The sequence below is a fragment of the Bos indicus x Bos taurus genome, chromosome X (genome assembly GCF_003369695.1).
Source record: "Bos indicus x Bos taurus breed Angus x Brahman F1 hybrid chromosome X, Bos_hybrid_MaternalHap_v2.0, whole genome shotgun sequence".
In the NCBI taxonomy this organism is placed as follows: Eukaryota; Metazoa; Chordata; class Mammalia; order Artiodactyla; family Bovidae; genus Bos; species Bos indicus x Bos taurus.
Window position 1 is genome coordinate 107,151,390 of NC_040105.1, and position 22,357 is coordinate 107,173,746.

Sequence of the window (22,357 nt, forward strand, 5' to 3'; positions counted from 1 at the left end):
CTCATTAAAATAACAGATTGAGTGAGAAAAATCAGACCTACATTGATACAGAAAAGTATTAATAAAAATCAACATCCAGTCGTCATAAAAAGAAGGGTTAGTCCAAAGTATTCAACTGGGGTAATGAGTTTTGGGGAGGAAGACCAGACAGACAAAGTGCCATTCTTATGACATCATGTCAAGGGTACATACTATCAGCATGATTTATCACCATTGATATTTACCTTGATCACCTAGCTGAAGTAGTATTTGTTATGTTTTCTCCTCGCTTGAGCTCAGGTGCAGAAATAAGGAAGAGAGGAAGATAGCACTTGGATCATGTCCTAAACAACCAGCCAGAAATCACTGCTATCTGTGGCTAACTTGTCACACAGATTCAGTTCAGTTCAGTCGCTCAAGTCATGTCCGACTCTTTGCGACCCCATGAATTGCAGCATGTCAGGCCTCCCTGTCCATCACCAGCTCCCGGAGTTCACCCAAACTCATGTGCATCGAGTCAGTGATGCCATCCAGCTATCTCATCCTCTGTCATCCCCTTCTCCTCCTGCCCCCAATCCCTCCCAGTGTCAGAGTCTTTTCCAATGAGTCAAGTCTTCACATGAGGTGGCCAAAGTATTGGAGTTTCAGCTTCAGCATCAGTCCTTCCAACGAACACCCAGGACTGATCTCCTTCTGGATGGACTTGTTGGACCTCCTTGCAGTCCAAGGGACTCTCAAGAGTCTTCTCCAACACCAAAGTTCAAAAGCATCAATTCTTCGGCGCTCAGCCTTCTTCACAGTCCAACTCTCACATCCATACATGACCACTGGAAAAACCATAGCCTTGACTAGACGGACCTTTGTTGGCAAAGTAATGTCTCTGCTTTTCAATATGCTATCTAGGTTGGTCATAACTTTTCTTCCAAGGAGTAAACGTCTTTCAATTTCATGGCCGCAGTCACCATCTGCAGTGATTTGGAAGCCCCCAAAAATAAAGTCTGACACTGTTGCCACTGTTTCCCCATCTATTTCCCATGAAGTGATGGGACCAGATGCCATGATCTTCGTTTTCTGAATGTTGAGTTTTAAGCCAACTTTTTCACTCGCCTCTTTCACCTTCATCAAGAGGCTTTTTAGTTCCTCTTCACGTTCTGCCATAAGGGTGGTGTCTTCTGCATATCTGAGGTTATTGATATTTGTCCCAGCAATCTTGATTCCCCTTGTGCTTCTTCCAGCCCAGCGTTTCTCATGATGTATTCTGCATGTAAGTTGAATAAGCAGGGTGACAATATACAGCCTTGATGTACTCCTTTTCCTATTTGGCACCAGTCTGTTGTTCCATGTCCAGTTCTAACTGTTGTTTCCTGACCTGCATACAAATTTCTCAAGAGGCAGGTCAGGTGGTCTGGTATTCCCATCTCTTTCAGGATTTTCCACAAGTCTATTGTGATCGACACAGTCAAAGGCTTTGGCATAGTCAATGAAGCAGAAATAGATGTTTTTTTCTGGAACTCTCTTGCTTTTTTGATGAGACAGCGGATGTTGCCCATTTGGTCTCTGGTTTCTCTGCCTTTTCTAAAACCAGCTTGAACATCTGGAAGTTCACGGTTCACGTCTTGCTGAAGCCTGGCTTGGAGAATTTTGAGCATTACTTTCCTAGCATGTGAAATGAGTGCAATTGTGTGGTAGTTTGAGCATTCTTTGGCATTGCATTTCTTTGGGATTGGAATGAAAACTGACCTTTTCCAGTCCTGTGGCCACTGCTGAGTTTTCCAAATTTGCTGGCATATTGAGTGCAGCACTTTCACAGCATCATCTTTCAGGATTTGAAATAGCTCCACTGGAATTCCATCACCTCCACTAGCTTTGTTCATAGAGATGCTTTCTAAGGCCCACTGGACTTCACATTCCAGGATGTCTGGCTCTAGGTGAGTGATCACATCATCGTGATTATCTGGGTCGTGAAGATCTTTTTTGTACAGTTCTTCTCTGTATTCTTGCCACCTCTTCTTAATATCTTCTGCTTCTGTTAGGTCCATACCATTTCTGTCCTTTATCGAGCCGATCTTTGCATGAAATGTTCCCTTGGTATTTCTAATTTTCTTGAAGAGATCTCTAGTCTTTCCCATTCTGTTGTTTTCCTCTATTTCTTTGCACTGATCGCTGAGGAAGGCTTTCTTATCTCTCCTTGCTATTCTTTGGAACTCCACATTCAGATGCTTATATCTTTCCTTTTCTCCTTTGCTTTTCGCTTCTCTTCTTTTCACAGCTATTTGTAAGGCCTCCCCAGACAGCCATTTTGCTTTTTGGCATTTCTTTTCCATGGGGATGGTCTTGATCCCTGTCTCCTGTACAATGTCACAAACCTCAGTCCATAGTTCATCAGGCACTCTATCTATCAGATCTAGTCCCTTAAATCTATTTCTCACTTCCACTGTATAATCATAAGGAATTTGATTTACGTCATACCTGAATGGCCTAGTGGTTTCCCCTACTTTCTTCAATTTAAGTCTGAATTTGGCAATAAGGAGTTCATGATCTGAGCCACAGTCAGCTCCTGGTCTTGTTTTTGTTGACTGTATAGAGCTTCTCCATCTTTGGCCGCAAAGAATATAATCAATCTGATTTCGGTGTTGACCATCTGGTGATGTCCATGTGTAGAGTCTTCTCTTGTGTTGTTGGAAGAGCAGATTACAACCCAACAAAAAATATTCAGCCCTATTTCCTGCAGTGAAACAGAAATCTTCCAACATGGAAAACAATAAATGAGATCATGGTGTAAATAGAGGATATATGGCAGTTTGTGTCCAACTTAGGGGGACCCTGAATGTCAGAGGAAGGGGTGTGGGCCTTATGTTACACACTAAGTTGCTTCAGTCGTGTCAGACTCTTTGCAACCCTATGGACTGTAGACCTCCAGGCTCCTCTGTCCATCGGATCCTCCAGGCAAGAATACTGGAGTGGGTTGCCATTTCCCTCTCCAGGAGATCTTCCCTACCCAGGGATCAAACCTGCATCTCTTATGTCTCCAGCATTGGCAGGCAGGTCCGTTTCCACTGGTGCCACCTGGGAAGCTTTTCTTTTATGGGTGGTAGATAATTAAGCAGCAGAGTAACATGATCACACCTGGGCTCCTCTCATCCTCCCCAGTTCCTTTTGGGTGTGGGATTTGGATCTGTTTTCTTACAAACATACTATCCTCACTGGGTATGAGGAAGGCTTAAATGTTCTCACTTTGTGATGTACTTATGAATATCTCAAAAGAAGGGCCCATTTAAACTCCCATCTAAGAACAATCCTTTGCTCATTTTGAGATTAAGGTGTTTCAATAAGTCACACATTCAGTTCACCTGTGTCCTCTTCTTTCAGGTCAAATTCCATCCAGTGACTGCTCAACATCATGGCCCCAAGCCCTGGAAAGCATGAAGTCTTGATGAGGAGCTGAAGACACCAGTTGAGCATCTTCATTCTTCATTGTGTATTATGGACTCCCTATCCTATGGTCACGCACACCATTGTATTTCCATCTGAATTCTGATCGTAGGCCGATTTCTGCGCTCAGATATCTATCACCTTACTGTCTTGACCTCTCTGTTGCTAGAAGGGTGGATTTGCTAAACTAACACTGTCTCAGGTCCTTTTGACTTAAGCAAAAGTGAAACAGAATTACTAAATACTTGTTTCATACACTCACTTTTCTGTAATAGTGACAGGAAGGCCAGGCCTGGAATTCGGACTGTGAGGGCACTTGTTTCTTGTGTACTGACATTTAACACATACACTATCATGGAAGGGCCAGAATGTTTATCTTCTTAGAAGGGTCAAAGTTGTCTGTGTCTTGGATGTGCCAGAGGATATTTTAGGAAAGGACTGGGTTTTATACTTCTGGAAGTCATCAGAATATTGTACTCCTCCAAACCTAAATTGCCTTCCTATTGTGCCTGGTTGGTCATTTCCTCCTAAACGCCACTTTGGTTATCCCAGCACTTGGAGGACACGGGCTCAGCTTGTCATTCTATGAGGAGCTCTTTCTTGCCATCATTTTGTTCTTTCATGGCAGTGATCAGATTTTCATGAAAAATGGGATTTTTTAAAGCTACCTATGGCCTAAAATGGTTCTGTGTCTGTTGGTGATGTAAGTGTCAGGCACCTCTCCTACAGATGTTTGCAGAGGTGTGTTTGTGTCACTGCTCCTTGTTTGTGTTTATGGTTGTGTTGACCTGTTGCATGTGCTACTGCTAAGTCACTTCAGTTGTGTTCGACTCTGTGCAACCCCATAGACGGCAGCCCACCAGGCTCCCCTGTCCCTGGGATTCTCCAGGCAAGAACACTGGAGTGGGTTGCCATTTCCTTCTCCAATGCATGCAAATGAAAAGTGAAAGTGAAGTCGCTCAGTCGTGCCCGACTCTTAGCGACCCCATGGACTGCAGCCTACCAGGCTCCTCCGCCCATGGGATTTTCCAGGCAAGAGTACTGGAGTGGGCTGCCATTGCCTTCTCCGGTTGCATGTACTGGGGGCCAAATAAAGTTGATCCAACCAGACTGCAGAAGCCATGAGTAAGACATCATCTAGCAAACACTTTCTGATCGCCCACTGAGTGCCAAGGACCAGGGTGGACACCAAGACCACAGAGCATGACCAGTAACCCTTACCCAGAGGAGCTCACTGTCTTGATAGCTTAGTTGCTCCAAATTTTTGACTATTCTTCAGAGTTCTGATACAGTTTGTTCTTACAATTTCTGCTTGAGTTTTTGAAGTTTCTGAGGTTCTATGCATTTTCTTTTTAGAAAAAATTAAAATGTGATACCCACTCTCTAATAGTTGTAGTACACATCAGGAGTGAGGGGTAGTTTCTGGAATTTGAGGAACTGTACAATTCCATTTAAGTTCTTGAACTTATCTACTGTACATAGATTTGTTCTTAGTGTTTCCTTTTTATCTTTCCAACATCTTTAGTGTAGGGATTGTAGAATCGTAGTTATAGTCAGTATTTCATTTCTGATATTAGTCATTTGTCTTCTCTTTTTCGATTTTGTTTATCTGGCTAGAGTTTTATCAACTTTGTTGATCTTTCCAATGAACCAGTTTTTTCCCCATGATTTTTTTTCTTTATTTTTGATTTCTTTCTTTTTTTTTTTTTTTTCCTGTTGTGTTTCTAGTTTGTTTTCAGATTGCTTTGGGTAAAGTTTTCTCTTCCTTTTCTAAGTTAAGGTAGGAGCACAGATTATTGCTTGAGGTCCTTCTTTCTTAACCTAAACATTAAATGCTATAATTTTCCCTCTTAACACTGATTTAGCTGCATGCCATGAATTGTAATACATTGCACTTTCCTTTTAATTCATTCTATTGCAGTTTCTGCTTCCTTGAGACTCTCTTTGACTTATGGATGGTTGTTTAATTCCTAAGTGTTTTGAGATTTTCTTCTCCTTCCATATTGCTTGATTTCTATTTTCATTCCTTTCTTGTCAGAGAATATACTCTGCATCATTTACATTTTTTCAATGTCTTTTGAGGGTATAGGATTCTATCTTGGTGGATGTTTCCCATGTACTTGAAATAAATGTGCATTTTGCTGTGGTTGATGCAGTGATACTTAGATCCATAGTGTATGTGAATCATGCAGGGCCCAGCCTGCCCCTTGGGTAATGGTTCAGTTCTCTATGCTTTTGGTATTCTGCCTATGGTGAAATTCCTACATGCACAGCTCAGGTCGAACTCAGGAGTTCCTACAACATGCTGGAATCCCTTGCTCATATTTGCTCTTCTCCACTCTTTGCCCTCACTCTTTGGCTACCAGGAAGCTCTCCTTCTGGTCCTCTCACTCTGAGTGGTGGGTATTTAGTTTCCTTACTCTGTCTTGTACTTCCCTTGAATGGATTCACCTAGATCATCAAGCAGTGAGGTCATACGAAAATAGCACAACAGTCACTTCTCACAAAATTTTTTCTTTACAGAGAGAAAAAACGCCCTCCCTCAAAATTTTATGTGTCTACCATGCTGTTAGTGAGTCTTCCACCACAGGGTTACAGATCTAGGCCTGGAGTTGTTGCTTCTACCCATGTTATAAATCCCTCAGTATGTTCATGATATTTTGCTTTACACCAGGGATCAGCAAACGTTCCTGGTAAATGGTTAAATTGTAAATATTTTTGTCCTTGTAGGCCATGCTTTCTCTGAGATAGACAGATTTTATATTTTATTTTTGTATTATATTCATAATAATTTTGTCTTTAATGTATTCATATTTAATGTTTATGATTAATTTGGTTACTTAATTGTCCATTTACTTAATGTTAAAGGTTTAATTTATTTAATATCTGAGTGTTCATTGGAAAGACTGATATTGAAGCAGAAACTCCAATATTTTGGCCACCTGATGCGAAGAGCTGACACATTTGAAAAGACCCTGATGTTGGGAAAGACTGAGGCGGGAGGAGAAGGGGACAACAGAGGATGAGATGGTTAGATGTCATCACCGACTCAATGGAAATGAGTTTGGGTAAACTCTGGGAGTTGGTGATGGACAGGGAGGCCTGGCGTACTGCAGTCCATGGGGTCGCAAAGAGTTGATAACGACGGAGCGAGTGAACTGAACTGAATAGTATCATAGCAATTAGCTTATATTATATTTTTATAGTTAGTCTTTAACTCATGTTCCTTTTTCCTTAGAGGATCATTTTACATCCAGCATACCACAGTCTATGTAGCTGTCATATTTCCTTAAATTTCTCGTTGCAGGACAGTTTCTCAGACTTTCTCTCTCTCTCTCTCTCTCTCTCTCTCTCTCTCTCTCTCTCTCTCTCTCTCTCTCATGACATTGACAGTTTTGAGGCATCCTGGTTAAGAATATTGTAGGGACTTCCCTCATGGTCCAGTGGTTAGGACTCTCTGCTTCCATTGCACGGGGTGCGGGTTTGACCCCTGGTTGGGGAACTAGGATCCCGCATGCTGAGTGGCCAACATAATTTAAAACATCAAACAAGGTTGTGGCAACCACGAGACCCTCTTTATCCCTCTGGACTTTACTCTTGAGCTCCACACACTGCAGGACACTCTGGCTGTCCACTGAGTTAAGTTCACAGCCATTTGAATATCATGGTACTTTTCTCACCTTAAGGGACAATTTCATGGACTCCTACAAGAAAGTGATGGAGTTCTAGGAAATAAATTACAGCCACTCTCAGTTCAGCATAGCTTCTGCAGATACTGGCGTTTACTCACCACAGGAGCAACTGCTAAAAGTCGTTGGGAGACATGGAGTTACCACGTTAGAGATCATTTCTCCAGTTCCCAGAGGGGGAAAAGGGTGTCCTCAAGATCTTACCCTGGAGAGCCAGCTCTCTGTGCAGCTCCTCTGAGCTGGCAGGGGTTGGCAAAAAGGGTTTTGTGGAGGGAGAGTGGGTAAGACCCAGATACAGATGGAACAGGGGTAGAGTGGCCCTTGTCCTGACCTCTATAAACCTGGACTTTGGGTTCAACCCTAGAGCTGGCGAAATGGCCTGGGAAGCCCATGGTCGGAGCAAAGTGACCTAGAACTGAGGATCCTCTACCTTAAGAATGAAGATCTCTGTTTATTATCTCTACAGATATTGCAACATATATGCTCATCTCTTTGGGAAAACTTCTGGATCCTGACCCCTGGGCAGGGAGGCCTTGGCTCTAATCCAGGGCAGGTGGGTCTCTCTCTGAAGCTCTTCATTCAGATAACTGGAACCAAGAGTAATTTATCACTTTGTGAAGGATTAATCAAATGTGTTTCAAGTTCACTTCAAAGGCAGTTCAATTGATGAAAATGTACAAGACACTTGAGGGCCATAGACCAGGTGCAAAATTTAGAAGAGGACTTTAGGAGAGCAGAACACTATGGAGATACTCTTAGACAGTCTTAACCTATGTCTTCTGCTCTGTTACATAGTCCGCTGTCATGTGGTGTTTACTACTCTTGACTGTGTGGTGGTTAACTGTCAAAGCTGGGAAATGCACTCACATTGTTCTCTGTTTGCATGTGGGGAGAGAGGTGATGCTTCCTGAGTAACAAATCTTTGAACCAGGAAAGCAACTCTTAACCAGCATGTGTCCTCCAGTCCCATTAGGTATTACTGATGTTCAGTCAGGGAAGGTAAGGGAATTTGAAATTTAAAAAGTCTGACAATGTACAGATGCCAACTTTAAAACACTAAAACAAGCAGAAACTGGGATGACCCAGAGGGATGGTATGGGGAGGGAGGTGGGAGGGGGGTTCAGGATGGGGAACACGTGTATACCCGTGGTGGATTCATGTTGATGTATGGCAAAACCAATAGAATATTGTAAAGTAATTAGCCTCCAATTAAAATAAATAATTTTATATTAAAAAAAAAAGACAAGCAGAAAAGGATTCTGATCTGCAGATTGGTTTCCAGAGTGTTATATGGGATGCTGCACTGGAGCCAGAATTCACAGCATCTCCTAAGGGATGTTTAAAATTTCGCTCACACTAAGAACTGTTTGTTGCTCAAATCTGGAAGCATCACGTGGGTGAATGACACCACCATTGCAGTTAGCTTCAGTCCACTAGAAGAGAAGCCTCGCTAGCAAGGAGGGATGGAGTTCAAGCAAAAATCTTGACATGTTCATATGATACATTTATAAATGGTGGAATGATTACTGACAATATTAGTTACCACCTCCATCCTGTCACATTTCTTTTTTTGTGGTGAGAACGTAGAAGTTCTACTCTCCTAGCAACAGTCAAGTATTTGATACAGAATTGTGAACTATAAGCATCCTGCTGTACACTGGATTCAAAACTTGTTAGTATTATAAGTGGGGGCTAGTACCCTGTGAACAATCTCTGCCTATTCCCCCATCCCCTAATTCTTGGTAAACACCACTCTTGTCTCCATTTCTCTGTTTGTCGTTTTTACTTTTTAAATTTATTTTTATTTATTATTATTTTTTTAATGTTTGGCCTTGCTGCTCAGCATGTGGGATCTTAGTTCCCCAACCAAGGATTAAATCCATGCTCCCTGCATTGGAAGCGCAGAGTCTTAGCCACCAGACTGCCAGGGAAATCCCGGTTTGTCCTTTTAGGATTCCTCATGTAAGTGACAACAACCAGTATTTATCTTTTTTCTGTCTCACTTATTTTACTTAGCATAACGCCCTCAAGCTCCTTCCAAGTTGTTGCAAATGGCATGATTTCCTTCTCTCACATGGCTGTATGTTGAATATGTCACATCTTTATCCATTCATCCACTGACAGACACTTAGGTTGTATCCACATTTTGGATATTGTGAACAATGATGCAATAAATGTAGGAGTGAAAATATCTTTCTGATATCCTATTTTCATTTTCTTTTGAAAATACACTCAGAAGTGGAATTGCTGTATCATATGGTAGCTTCCTTGATTGTGTTCTTTGATGCACAGACATTTTCTTTTTTTAATTTGATGAGGTCCAATTTATCTGTGTTTTTCCTTCTTTTTTTTAAACCTCTGTTTTTGGTGTCATATCCATGAAATCATTACCATCTAAAATATTTCTAGATATATAAATAAACACAGGATAGGAAGTACACATATAATTCTTTGCTCTGTCAAAAAAGAGGTCCCCAGAACCAATGGCTCTTCAGTACCAATGAGCACAATTAGTATACAGATCTAGGTTTGTCAACACCATTCGATAATAAAAGGAACAAGGGCTCCATGGAAAAACTGATGATTCTAGAATTGGGTTAGGAAATATGGAAAACGAGCCCGGAGCACCTTTGTAGGTTGTGAGGAAAAACAAAAAAGTGCTCAAAAAAATTTAAAAAACAAAGCAACATTTCCAAGGCTATGACAAAGTTACTTACAAAGGGAACTGACAGGAAGAGCACCCAATGGCCAATGTGAGAACAATTTGAAAATGAAAATGTATAAATTGGTATTGGAGTTTAACCCAAAGTGTAATATAAATACCATGAGTCCATACTGAGAAAAATTAATGATTTCTTAATTACACAAACAAGGATAGGCAAATCTCCCACAGAGAAAAATTCCAGTTTATGCAGACACTCCCACTTCTAGAAAGTGGAGCATAACTCCCTACTCCTGAAGCATGGACAGTCCATCGTGACTTTCTTCCAAACAGGACAGGATGGAAATGGGGCATAAAACAATCACTTTATCACATAGACCCCTGACAAGCACTACCTCAGCCAGATGGTCAATGAGAGCATCATCAGTGATCAATTGTGCTAATAGAATATACACTTGATATGATGTGATGAGAATGGGATTTTTATCAGTTATATTCCTCCCGCAAACTCGTAATCCAAGACTGCTGCTGCTGCTGCTAAGTCACTTCAGTCGTGTCCGACTCTGTGCGACCCCATAGACGGCAGCCCACCAGGCTCCTCTGTCCCTGGGATTCTCCAGGCAAGAACACTGGAGTGGGTTGCCATTTCCTTCTCCAATGCATGAAAGTGAAAAGTGAAAGTGAAGTCGCTCAGTCGTGCCCAACTCTTAGTGACCCCATGGACTGCAGCCTACCAGGCTCCTCCATCCATGGGATTTTCCAGGCAAGAGTACTGGAGTGGGGTGCCATTGCCTTCTCCGTACTCCAAGACTAGGTATGGGTAAAATATCAGACAAATCCCAATCAAGGGACATTGTACAAAACATCTACTGAGTACTCCTCAAAACTGTCAATATCATCCAAAACAAAGAAATGTTAAAGCTATGGGGAAGCCAAGGAGACATTACAACTAAATGTTAGGCTGGTTTCCTGGCCAGGATCCTGGAGTGGGTAAAACCTATAGAAATCTGAGTAAAGTATGGGCTTTAGTTGATAATAAATAATGCATCAATACTTCCTCATTAATACTTCCTCAGTAATTCCTCAGTAATAAATGTATCATATTAATGTAAGATATTAGTAAGCGGGGAAACTGGGTGAGGGCATATGAGAAGTCCACGATTTTCACAAATATTATTCAAATCTTAAAGGGTTACAATGGAAAAGCTCAAATTAAAGTCTATTGACAGTTTCAAAATTAAAAAAAAAAAAAAGACAAGGAAACTTTGGAGAAAAGATGCTGAGTATGTTTAAAAAAGGGCAAAACCAATACAATATTGTAAAGTAAAAAAGAAAAAAAAAGAAAAAGACACAATTAAAAAAAAAAAAAAAGGAAAAAGAAAGGAAACCAAATGCAAGCACACAGAACCTGTAAGTCTGAAACAACCCTTGCTAAATTATCTTCAGCTTTTCCTCTCCCTTAACCTCCAACCCCATAGAATATACTAACTGGGCCTCTTCCACCACAGAAACATCTCTGGATCCACTTTTTTATCAAGCCCCACAAACACTACCCTGATCCAACCTCATGATGTTTTGCCTGGATATGGGAAGAGCCACCACCTGGAGGCCAGGGGTAGACCTGGAACCCTGTATTGCCCAAAATCCACTTTAAGACGATTGCCAGTGTTATCTGCCACAGAAGAAGTCTGGCAAGTTCCAGCACGGGTCAGTGTCTTGCCAAAGATAAAAGAGTCCAGAGCAAACCTTTAGCTGTGCATACATGAGAGTGTGCTCAGTCGCACAGCCATATCCGATTCTTTGCGACCCCATGGAATGCAGTCCCCCGGGCTCCTCTGTCCGTGGGATTTCCCAGGCAAGAATACTTGAGTGGACTGCCATTTCCTCCTCTAGAGTACCTTCCCACCCAGGGATCAAACTTGCGTCTCCCACATTGCAGGCGGATTCTTTAACAGAGCCTCCAGGGAAGCCATGAGGAAACACAGGGCCTTCTCAGAAGAGCAGAACATTCACTGAGACTCCTTAAGCCAGGGGAGGCGCCTGTCCAATCGCTGATGCCCTGGGCAAGATCAGCTTGGGAACAGGGTGGTGTGTTTCCACACAGAGGCTGTTGCAGAAGATGCTGGATCCTGGAATTGACCTCCAGAAAAGTCGGTGGGGGACAGGGGGCAGTTTGGGCCTCCTAGCAGCCAAAGGCCTGAGGTTCTTATGTACCCAGAGCAAGAACCCAACCACACCTAACAGTCATATCCAATAAGGGGCATGAGGAGTACCTGTTATGAGAGCTGTCACGTATCCATCCTGGAGTGAAACCTGGGGCTGTGGTCCTGGCCTTGGCCCCAGAGCACGGATGTCCTCATGGAGGCCGGGGTGGCAGCTCACCTGCAGCAGCATCTGCTCCCCCCTCCCTCTCCTGGCCAGTCCCGGGCAAGTCAGATGGGATCCCCAGGGCCTTGCTGCTTCCACCTCTCTGGGGCAGCCGACCCTCTGCACAGCCTGCACCCCTGGGAGGCCAGATTCCTCTCCTCCCTGGTTCCTTTCCAAATCCTCATTGGAGTCTGTGGCCTCTGGCACCTAGGAGAGCGTCCTGGGTACGATCCCTGCCATCTGCTAGAGCCTGTCCTCTGCTCAAACAGCCCGACTGGCTCCTAGCTGTCTCCACGGGTGGCTGACCAGACACCCCTCTGCCTCTCTTACTCAGGCTCAAAAGCCATGACCTAACAGTCACATTCAAAGACCCTGAGTTTACTCCAACACGTGGGATTCCACAGGGAATGGTCTGATACACCTCAGGATTATATAGATGTGCCCCGCACATCCATGGCAATGATTACTACTGACCCACCATGAGGAGACTCGCCCAGGGGCTGCGTCAAGTCCTGCGGGTTCGAGATGAAGCACCGTGGAAGGCGATGCTGCCCTGGGACTTCCAGATAAAGATACACACATGAGGTCATCAGGACCAGGGCCTAAGCCATTCTCAGTGGGGGAGGGTGGGGGAGGGGGGCAGGCAGGACAAAACCCAAGGCCAGGTTCTGAGGGAGAGGGGGCACTGTGGGCAGCAGGGGTGGGAGGCCTCATGACTGGGGCCCATGGGGAGTATGCTCCCAACCCCAACAGAGACCTTTGGCAGCTGGCTGCTGTCCTCCTGATGGGAGACCGGGCAGAGCCCCGAAGGGGCTTTCAGTGCCTCTCACCGGGGGTGGTGGCAGGCTGTGGGTGGGGGTGGGTGGAATTCCTTCAGCCAGCTCCCTGTGGGCCAGCCTCTCTCAAGGATCAGAAGTGCAGGACTTTAGTCTCTGGGAGAGAAGCCTCACTCAGAGTTGTCTATGTCTGTGTGTTGTCCTGACTTGATGATTAACTCCCAGGCACCCGTGTCCCTTCAAAACAAATGGTCGTGACAAAAAAAAAAAAAAAAATGCTTCTTTTCCAAATTCACTGGTCACGGGTCATCACATGACCCTTCCAAAGTGAAGAGGCCTTGGCAGGGCCGTGTCCCCATGTGTGCATGGAGAGAGGAAGACAAGAAGTGACTGAACACCTGCTGCTGCTGCTGCTGCTAAGTCGCTTCAGTCGTGTCCGACTCTGCGCCACCCCACAGACAGCAGCCCACCAGGCTCCCCCGTCCCTGGGATTCTCCAGGCAAGAACACTGGAGTGGGTTGCCATTTCCTTCTCCAATGCATGCAAGTGAAAAGTGAAAGTGAAGTTGCTCAGTCATGTCCGACTCGTAGCGACCCCATGGACTGCAGCCTACCAGGCTCCTCCATCCATGGGATTTTCCAGGCAAGAGTACTGGAGTGGGGTGCCATTGCCTTCTCCGTACTCCAAGACTAGGTACGGGTAAAATATCAGACAAATCCCAATCAAGGGACATTGTACAAAACATCTACTGAGTACTCCTCAAAACTGTCAATATCATCCAAAACAAAGAAATGTTAAAGCTATGGGGAAGCCAAGGAGACATTACAACTAAATGTTAGGCTGGTTTCCTGGCCAGGATCCTGGAGTGGGTAAAACCTATAGAAATCTGAGTAAAGTATGGGCTTTAGTTGATAATAAATAATGCATCAATACTTCCTCATTAATACTTCCTCAGTAATTCCTCAGTAATAAATGTATCATATTAATGTAAGATATTAGTAAGCGGGGAAACTGGGTGAGGGCATATGAGAAGTCCACGATTTTCACAAATATTATTCAAATCTTAAAGGGTTACAATGGAAAAGCTCAAATTAAAGTCTATTGACAGTTTCAAAATTAAAAAAAAAAAAAAGACAACGAAACTTTGGAGAAAAGATGCTGAGTGTGTTTAAAAAAGGGCAAAACCAATACAATATTGTAAAGTAAAAAAGAAAAAAAAAGAAAAAGACACAATTTAAAAAAAAAAAAAAAGGAAAAAGAAAGGAAACCAAATGCAAGCACACAGAACCTGTAAGTCTGAAACAACCCTTGCTAAATTATCTTCAGCTTTTCCTCTCCCTTAACCTCCAACCCCATAGAATATACTAACTGGGCCTCTTCCACCACAGAAACATCTCTGGATCCACTTTTTTATCAAGCCCCACAAACACTACCCTGATCCAACCTCATGATGTTTTGCCTGGATATGGGAAGAGCCACCACCTGGAGGCCAGGGGTAGACCTGGAACCCTGTATTGCCCAAAATCCACTTTAAGACGATTGCCAGTGTTATCTGCCACAGAAGAAGTCTGGCAAGTTCCAGCACGGGTCAGTGTCTTGCCAAAGATAAAAGAGTCCAGAGCAAACCTTTAGCTGTGCATACATGAGAGTGTGCTCAGTCGCACAGCCATATCCGACTCTTTGCGACCCCATGGAATGCAGTCCCCCGGGCTCCTCTGTCCGTGGGATTTCCCAGGCAAGAATACTTGAGTGGACTGCCATTTCCTCCTCTAGAGTACCTTCCCACCCAGGGATCAAACTTGCGTCTCCCACATTGCAGGCGGATTCTTTAACAGAGCCTCCAGGGAAGCCATGAGGAAACACAGGGCCTTCTCAGAAGAGCAGAACATTCACTGAGACTCCTTAAGCCAGGGGAGGCGCCTGTCCAATCGCTGATGCCCTGGGCAAGATCAGCTTGGGAACAGGGTGGTGTGTTTCCACACAGAGGCTGTTGCAGAAGATGCTGGATCCTGGAATTGACCTCCAGAAAAGTCGGTGGGGGACAGGGGGCAGTTTGGGCCTCCTAGCAGCCAAAGGCCTGAGGTTCTTATGTACCCAGAGCAAGAACCCAACCACACCTAACAGTCATATCCAATAAGGGGCATGAGGAGTACCTGTTATGAGAGCTGTCACGTATCCATCCTGGAGTGAAACCTGGGGCTGTGGTCCTGGCCTTGGCCCCAGAGCACGGATGTCCTCATGGAGGCCGGGGTGGCAGCTCACCTGCAGCAGCATCTGCTCCCCCCTCCCTCTCCTGGCCAGTCCCGGGCAAGTCAGATGGGATCCCCAGGGCCTTGCTGCTTCCACCTCTCTGGGGCAGCCGACCCTCTGCACAGCCTGCACCCCTGGGAGGCCAGATTCCTCTCCTCCCTGGTTCCTTTCCAAATCCTCATTGGAGTCTGTGGCCTCTGGCACCTAGGAGAGCGTCCTGGGTACGATCCCTGCCATCTGCTAGAGCCTGTCCTCTGCTCAAACAGCCCGACTGGCTCCTAGCTGTCTCCACGGGTGGCTGACCAGACACCCCTCTGCCTCTCTTACTCAGGCTCAAAAGCCATGACCTAACAGTCACATTCAAAGACCCTGAGTTTACTCCAACACGTGGGATTCCACAGGGAATGGTCTGATACACCTCAGGATTATATAGATGTGCCCCGCACATCCATGGCAATGATTACTACTGACCCACCATGAGGAGACTCGCCCAGGGGCTGCGTCAAGTCCTGCGGGTTCGAGATGAAGCACCGTGGAAGGCGATGCTGCCCTGGGACTTCCAGATAAAGATACACACATGAGGTCATCAGGACCAGGGCCTAAGCCGTTCTCAGTGGGGGAGGGTGGGGGAGGGGGGCAGGCAGGACAAAACCCAAGGCCAGGTTCTGAGGGAGAGGGGGCACTGTGGGCAGCAGGGGTGGGAGGCCTCATGACTGGGGCCCATGGGGAGTATGCTCCCAACCCCAACAGAGACCTTTGGCAGCTGGCTGCTGTCCTCCTGATGGGAGACCGGGCAGAGCCCCGAAGGGGCTTTCAGTGCCTCTCACCGGGGGTGGTGGCAGGCTGTGGGTGGGGGTGGGTGGAATTCCTTCAGCCAGCTCCCTGTGGGCCAGCCTCTCTCAAGGATCAGAAGTGCAGGACTTTAGTCTCTGGGAGAGAAGCCTCACTCAGAGTTGTCTATGTCTGTGTGTTGTCCTGACTTGATGATTGACTCCCAGGCACCCGTGTCCCTTCAAAACAAATGGTCGTGACAAAAAAAAAAAAAAATGCTTCTTTTCCAAATTCACTGGTCACGGGTCATCACATGACCCTTCCAAAGTGAAGAGGCCTTGGCAGGGCCGTGTCCCCATGTGTGCATGGAGAGAGGAAGACAAGAAGTGACTGAACACCTGCTGCTGCTGCTGCTGCTAAGTCGCTTCAGTCGTGTCCGACTCTGCGCCACCCCACAGACAGCAGCCCACCAGGCTCCCCCGTCCCTGGGATTCTCCAGGCAAGAACACTGGAGTGGGTTGCCATTTCCTTCTCCAATGCATGCAAGTGAAAAGTGAAAGTGAAGTTGCTCAGTCATGTCCGACTCGTAGCGACCCCATGGACTGCAGCCTACCAGGCTCCTCCATCCATGGGATTTTCCAGGCAAGAGTACTGGAGTGGGGTGCCGTTGCCTTCCCCAACTGAATGCCTGACAGCTCTCCAATTCCACACTGCCTAGCAGATGCTCAACAAAGAGCAGCGGTTAGAACTTATAATGACACAATCTCCTTTGTTTTGGGGAAGAGAGTCTGAGCAGGTCACACGGGTCTTGAAATTCTCAACCATTTCCAAGTGTCCACTGACTATGTGGCAGATGCCACGTACGCGGCCAGAATCACATCTGTTCCCGTTGTTCTCTGGCACTCAGCAGGGAGAGCGGCCCCTTCAGCCCCCTGCACCCACCCGCACACCGCACTGCAGTAACCTCACCACCTCCTTAGGCCCGGAACTCGCTCCTGTCATTTGATGCCAGGCACAGCCTTAACCTGTTGAGTCTCTGCTGCCTCCACACTTCTGAACCTGCCTGAAGCCACGGACACTGGTGGATGTTGCATCTTTTCTGGCTAGTACGTATCTCTTTTGTCATTTGGATCTCAGACTCTGAGTCTAAGATAAATAAAAAAAAAAACCGTCAAAATCGCTGCTCTGTGTGTTTTCCTCTTAGGGGTTATATTATTCAACCTGGGTGTATGCATGTGTTTGAGGGGTGCGGAGCAGTGTCTTTCCCAGCTGGGAATCAAAGTTCCCAGGATCCAGTCACCCAGCAGGATTTCTCCACTTGGCAGCTTCTCTTCACTCATTTCATCCCTCTGAAATCTAGAGCATGTGCACAAGTGGCCAAAATAAAGTCCAGATGACCAAATAAATGGTCATTTCAATATACTTGGTAATCCGCTTTCCCAGGACAGAGAGTAGAGGGCCAGCCCAGGGACTGCTGGGCCATACTTCAAAGCAACATTTGCTCTTCTCCAGGATTCCAAGCAGATGGTGGGGCAGTGGTAGAAAACACGTCCTTTTCCCCTGTGGTCAACACCAATGCAACAACAGTCAGGACCCCTTCTTTCCTGCCCGAGAAAGAGATCTCTCTGTGTTTTATCCAAGATGCAAAAGGATACCTCACAGCAATGATCTGTTTCAGACTTTCCCGTCACCCCCAAGACACACTGCCTGCAAGTCTGAGGGATGCCACCACGCAGCCTCATCACGATCACCTCCCACAGAAGGAACCCAGCTTCCCAAAGCCCCCAGAACGCCCTGGCTCAGACACTGACATTCCAGCATTCCTCTAGGAGCCTGACCGCCCCGCCCTGTGTTGCCTGGTTTAGTGTGACTAGGGGACTTCTCTCCACCTTCTTCGTGTGACTACGGCTCCTAGATCATCGCTCATGGTGTGGGGGGTGTCCGGCTTCTCCTAGTGTCCCCACTGCTAACCCAGCCTTTCATGGAGCAGTGGCTCCATAAAGGTCTTCAGAATACACAAGCCAGTGAGCGGGGGGCTCAATTCATTATCTGCTGATTCCTTAAATAACCCAGGCAAATCCAAATGAACAAGAGATTATTTAGTTTTTGAAAATGACACACAAGAAGGACAGAACCATGAATTCACTACAATTACTTTTATCATCTCTTCCATCATCAATATTACTGCTAAGCAAGCTCACTTTTCCACAACAGTTCTAATTCCAATTCCATTGCATCCTGTTCAGGACCACAAAATACAATGGAAGAGTTTCCGATCTCTTTTACGAAACAGCAAAACTCTTGCTCACGAACTGGGTAAGCACAAACGCACTGTGATCAGCATCATTCATGAAGCTAAGACACTGAAGTCTATTTAGCCTTCTATGAAAACAATCAAAGTTTGAAAATTTTCTAAGGAGAACTGGTGAATCTCCACGTCATCGTACAGAACAGGAATGCAAAGAAGCTGATACACTGGTTCCCCAAACTGCCCCAGGCCCTCACTTCTGAGAAGGCTGACCGCTCCCTCTTCAATCTCAGAGCCAAGGATCACCTGGATGCTGCTCTGGCTCAGGCCACCTCATCCTCCTCCCTTGCAGCCTCTGCAGACTGCAGTGGGAAGGTCCTCAAAGCCCTTTGTTTGACCCCGAGCAGAAATGCCATGACTTCCCACTTGCTGGTCTCCGCATAAGCCCGGGGACCCCACAGGAACTCATAGCGAGCAGGGTGGCTGTAAGGCACCTGCCGGTACTCCAGGTACCCCTCCTGCACCCACGCGTGGGTCAGAAGCGCCCTGGGCTCCCCAAAGATGCAGTGCACACTCCCGACACACACACCCAATCTGCTGAGTGCTCCCCAGACCTTCTCCTCAGGGGCACGGTCTCCATTCCGCATGATCAGGTTAAGGACCAGCACCAGGAGGCCAGCCTTGGGATGCTCTGCCCACTGTTCAGCATTGCGTTGCAGGTGAGGCCCAGGATGGGGACCATGATGTAGATGTGCTCCCTGGGGTCCACCTCCTTCACTTCCACGCCAAAGACCAGCTGCAGGCACTGCGAGGCTTGGTTGAAGACCACCGGGAAGTATTCCTGGTTATCCCTGAGGACCTTATTCAGCATTTCCGCCTGGGAGGTCAGCTCCTTGGCTCGATACTTGAGGAGCAGGAACTTCATTAGGCTAGCTATCATCTCATTCAGCGCTTCCTGGGGCAAGGACTCCCCAGTGCCTAAGGAGGACACTGTGGGGGAGGAGGCCGAGGCGGATGCAGCCACCCCTGCCTCAGCCCCAAGAGCTGCACATTCACCGGGCCCTGGGCCTCGCCAGGGTCCTGAAAATCTTCCTCGGGCTTGCTCAGTTCACTCATCTCGACCACGAGCGCGATACCTGGGATCAAACCACAGACAGGAGTCAGCCAGGGTGACAGATGGGGACCACAGGCCAGGCTGGGGGAGAGAGGGGCTGTGAATGGCCTCAGCTGAGCACCACACCCTGGGCGGACTGACACAGGCAACCTACAGGTCTCCTCTTGAGGGCTGGGTGCTCTCAGACCTCACAGGGGCAAGCCTCCAGGGCAGCCAGTCCCCTGGCTACCGGAAGGAGGAAGTGAGGTGGCTCCACAGGGTGCAGTCAGCACAGTCCAAGATTTCCAAGGCTGACAAGGTGGGGGATTAGGCCCTTGTGGGGTCCCTTCTGTTCTGGGGTGGGGAGCCCCTGGTGCACACTCAGGGTACCCTCCTCACCTTGACCCCTGGTACTGCCTGGACCTCCTCTGCCCTCTGACCTCAGGACACCAGCTGCAGCCCTCTGCCTTCGCCTCCTGGTTCCTGCAGCTCCTGTGAGAAAAAGGGAGGGGGCAGCTCGGGGGTATCCTGTGGCACTGCCCTGAGCCTTCTGTGACAGTACGAGGGGTGGACTCTGTGAGGTCCCCCCAGTTGTGTGGCGGGAGGTCCCCTCAGGGCTCCCTTGTAGTGCTCACCTTGCCCCTGGCACGACCTGGTCCCTCCCCTCTGGGGACCTGCATGGAAATTCAGAACAAGATCCCAGCCTCCACAGAAAGCGCTGAGGGGCTCCACACGCTGCCGAACCTGCCCAGGGCTTCCTGTGGGTCCTAGGCTGGGGAGATGCTCGGTCATCAGCTCCTCCTCACGTCCTGCCTGGCCTCCCAGCACTGACCACAGGGGTGGGGGTCTGCTTAGTCCTCCCTCGGGTTTGGGGAGTTCAGCCTCTGCCGACCTGAAGCCTCTGCCCTCCGCCCAGAAAAAACCTCACCTCCCGAGGTCCCTAAGCCAGAAGTCAAGAAACTGCTCACCCCACTCTAGGGCCTCCAAGAGTCCCCACAAGGGCTAGGATCCCTGCCTCCCTGTTGGGGTCTTTCCGCCTCAGTCCATCCTTGCATGCAGCCTGGCCCTCAGGCAGGACCGGAGACTGTCCCGTCCGCCATTTTGAGACCCCTCCGCTTTCACAAGATCCCCAGTCTCTCTGAGACCAGCATGTGAGAAAGGCAGACAGACAGAATGTGCTCCCAGGGCCGACTACAGGGGCGGGGATCTGTGGGGTTCCGTCGGTCCTCATGCAGGGTCCCCTCAGTCCTCCTTCAGGCACCTCACCTGCCTCCGGCCGGGACCTGGGATTCTCGCCTCTCCCCAGCTGAAGCCCCGCCCCTTGTACCAGGGCCCCAGTCTCTCCAAGACCCGGATGTCAGGAAGTCAGACCATGCCTGCTGCGCTCATCCTACCCCCACAGTTGCCCTGGACTGACGGCAGAGATGAGCTTCTCTGAGGTGTCCTCTGATTGGAGTTCAGGGTCCTCTAGTTCCTCCTCAGGGTCCTCAACCTGACACCCCACCAGACCTGGGAATTGGACCACCTAAGGCTCCGCCCCATATGCAAGGTCCCCAGTCTGAGATCCGGACGTCAGGAAGTCAGGCCGCCTAACCAGGTCTCCAGTCTGAGATCAGGATATGAGGAAGTGAAACCCCGCACATTGGGCTCATCCTACCCCAGGGCCGCCAAGGACCGGCAGCAGCTACAAGCTTCTCTGAGGTCTCCTCCGATTGGGGTCCAGAGCCCGCTCAGTCCTCCCTCAGGGTCCTCAACTTGAAACTCTGGAGGAGCCGGGCTTCTTCCCTCTGCTCACCTGAGGCCACGCCCCCTTTCCCAGGTCCCCAGTTTCTCTGAGACCTGGATGTCAGGAAATGCAACATGTGCTCATCCACCCTCTGTGCTCCCTGAGCCTTGATGTGAGGGTCCCGCCTCTGGTCAACACAAAGGGCATCCCAGATCTGTCAGGGCTCAAGATGTGGTCCCTGAGGGATGATGAAAGGCAACCCCACTGATCCCTGCCCCTGCTGTCAGCCCTGGGCCACCCTGGTGGTGGGATGAGCACTTGGCAGCCTGTTCTGACTTGCGCATCTGCGTCTCAGAGACATTAGGCAACTGTTAGACGGGGCAGGGCCTCAGATGGGCAGGCGGAAGATCTTAGTTATTTTGAGGGTCAAGGTGAGGACACTGAGGGAGGACTCAGGGCTGCTGGACCGCAGAGCAGAGTGGGCCCTGGGAGGACACAGGGCAGACGAACCATGCTGTGTTTCCTGACATCCGGGTGTCAGAGAGACTGGGGACCTGGTATAGGGGGCTGACTTCCTGACATCCAGGTCTCAGAGAAACTGGGGTCCTGACATAAGGGATGGGGGCATGAGTGGGGAGAGGAGAGAATCCAAAGTCCTACACAGAGACAAGTTGAGGTCCCTGAGGGACGACTGAAGGGACCCCAAGTGAAGACTCTAGGGACCCCAAGGTGAGACTGATGGAACCCCACAATCTCAGCCCCTGTTATCGGCCTGGGAGCCCTCGGGGTGAGAAGAGCACACTTGGTCTGTCCTGTCTTCCTGAGATCCGGGTCTGTGAGAGTAGGGACCTGGTGTGAGGAGCAGGGACCTCTTCCCACCTTTCCTGGTGGGGAGAGGACAGAGCCTAGGTCCACCAGAAGTCAAGGTGAACACCCTGAGTGAGGACTGAGGTAGTCAGATCTCAGACAGAGGGAACCCTGGTAGTCCCCAGGCAGGACGACCTCATGCCGCATTGCCTGACATCCCTGTCAGAGAGACAGGTGAAGCAGCAGAGCCTCCAGATTGCAGACAGGACACTTGCAGGTCTTGCCTGGAGTACAGGCTCCATGCGAGGAGGGACAGAGGCAGTTAGACCCCAACAGGGAGGGATCTTGGCCCTTGCAGGAGGGTCTTGGAGGGCCCAGAGCAGGGTGAGCAGGGTGAGCAGTTTCTTGACATCTGGCCTAGGGACCTCGTGAGATGAGGTTTTTTCGGGTGGAGTGCGGATGGCTTCAGGTTAGCAGAGGCTGGACACACCAACCCTGATGGAGGACTAAGCAGACCCCCGCCCCTGCGGTCAGTGCTGGGAGGCCAGGCAGGACGT

General features: G+C 48.1%; 1 pseudogene; it reads right to left on the reverse strand.

Moving 5' to 3' along the window:
• Window positions 1–18,048: 18,048 nt before the first annotated feature.
• On the reverse strand, window positions 18,049–19,756 carry LOC113887536 (annotated as a pseudogene).
• Window positions 19,757–22,357: the final 2,601 nt, after the last annotated feature.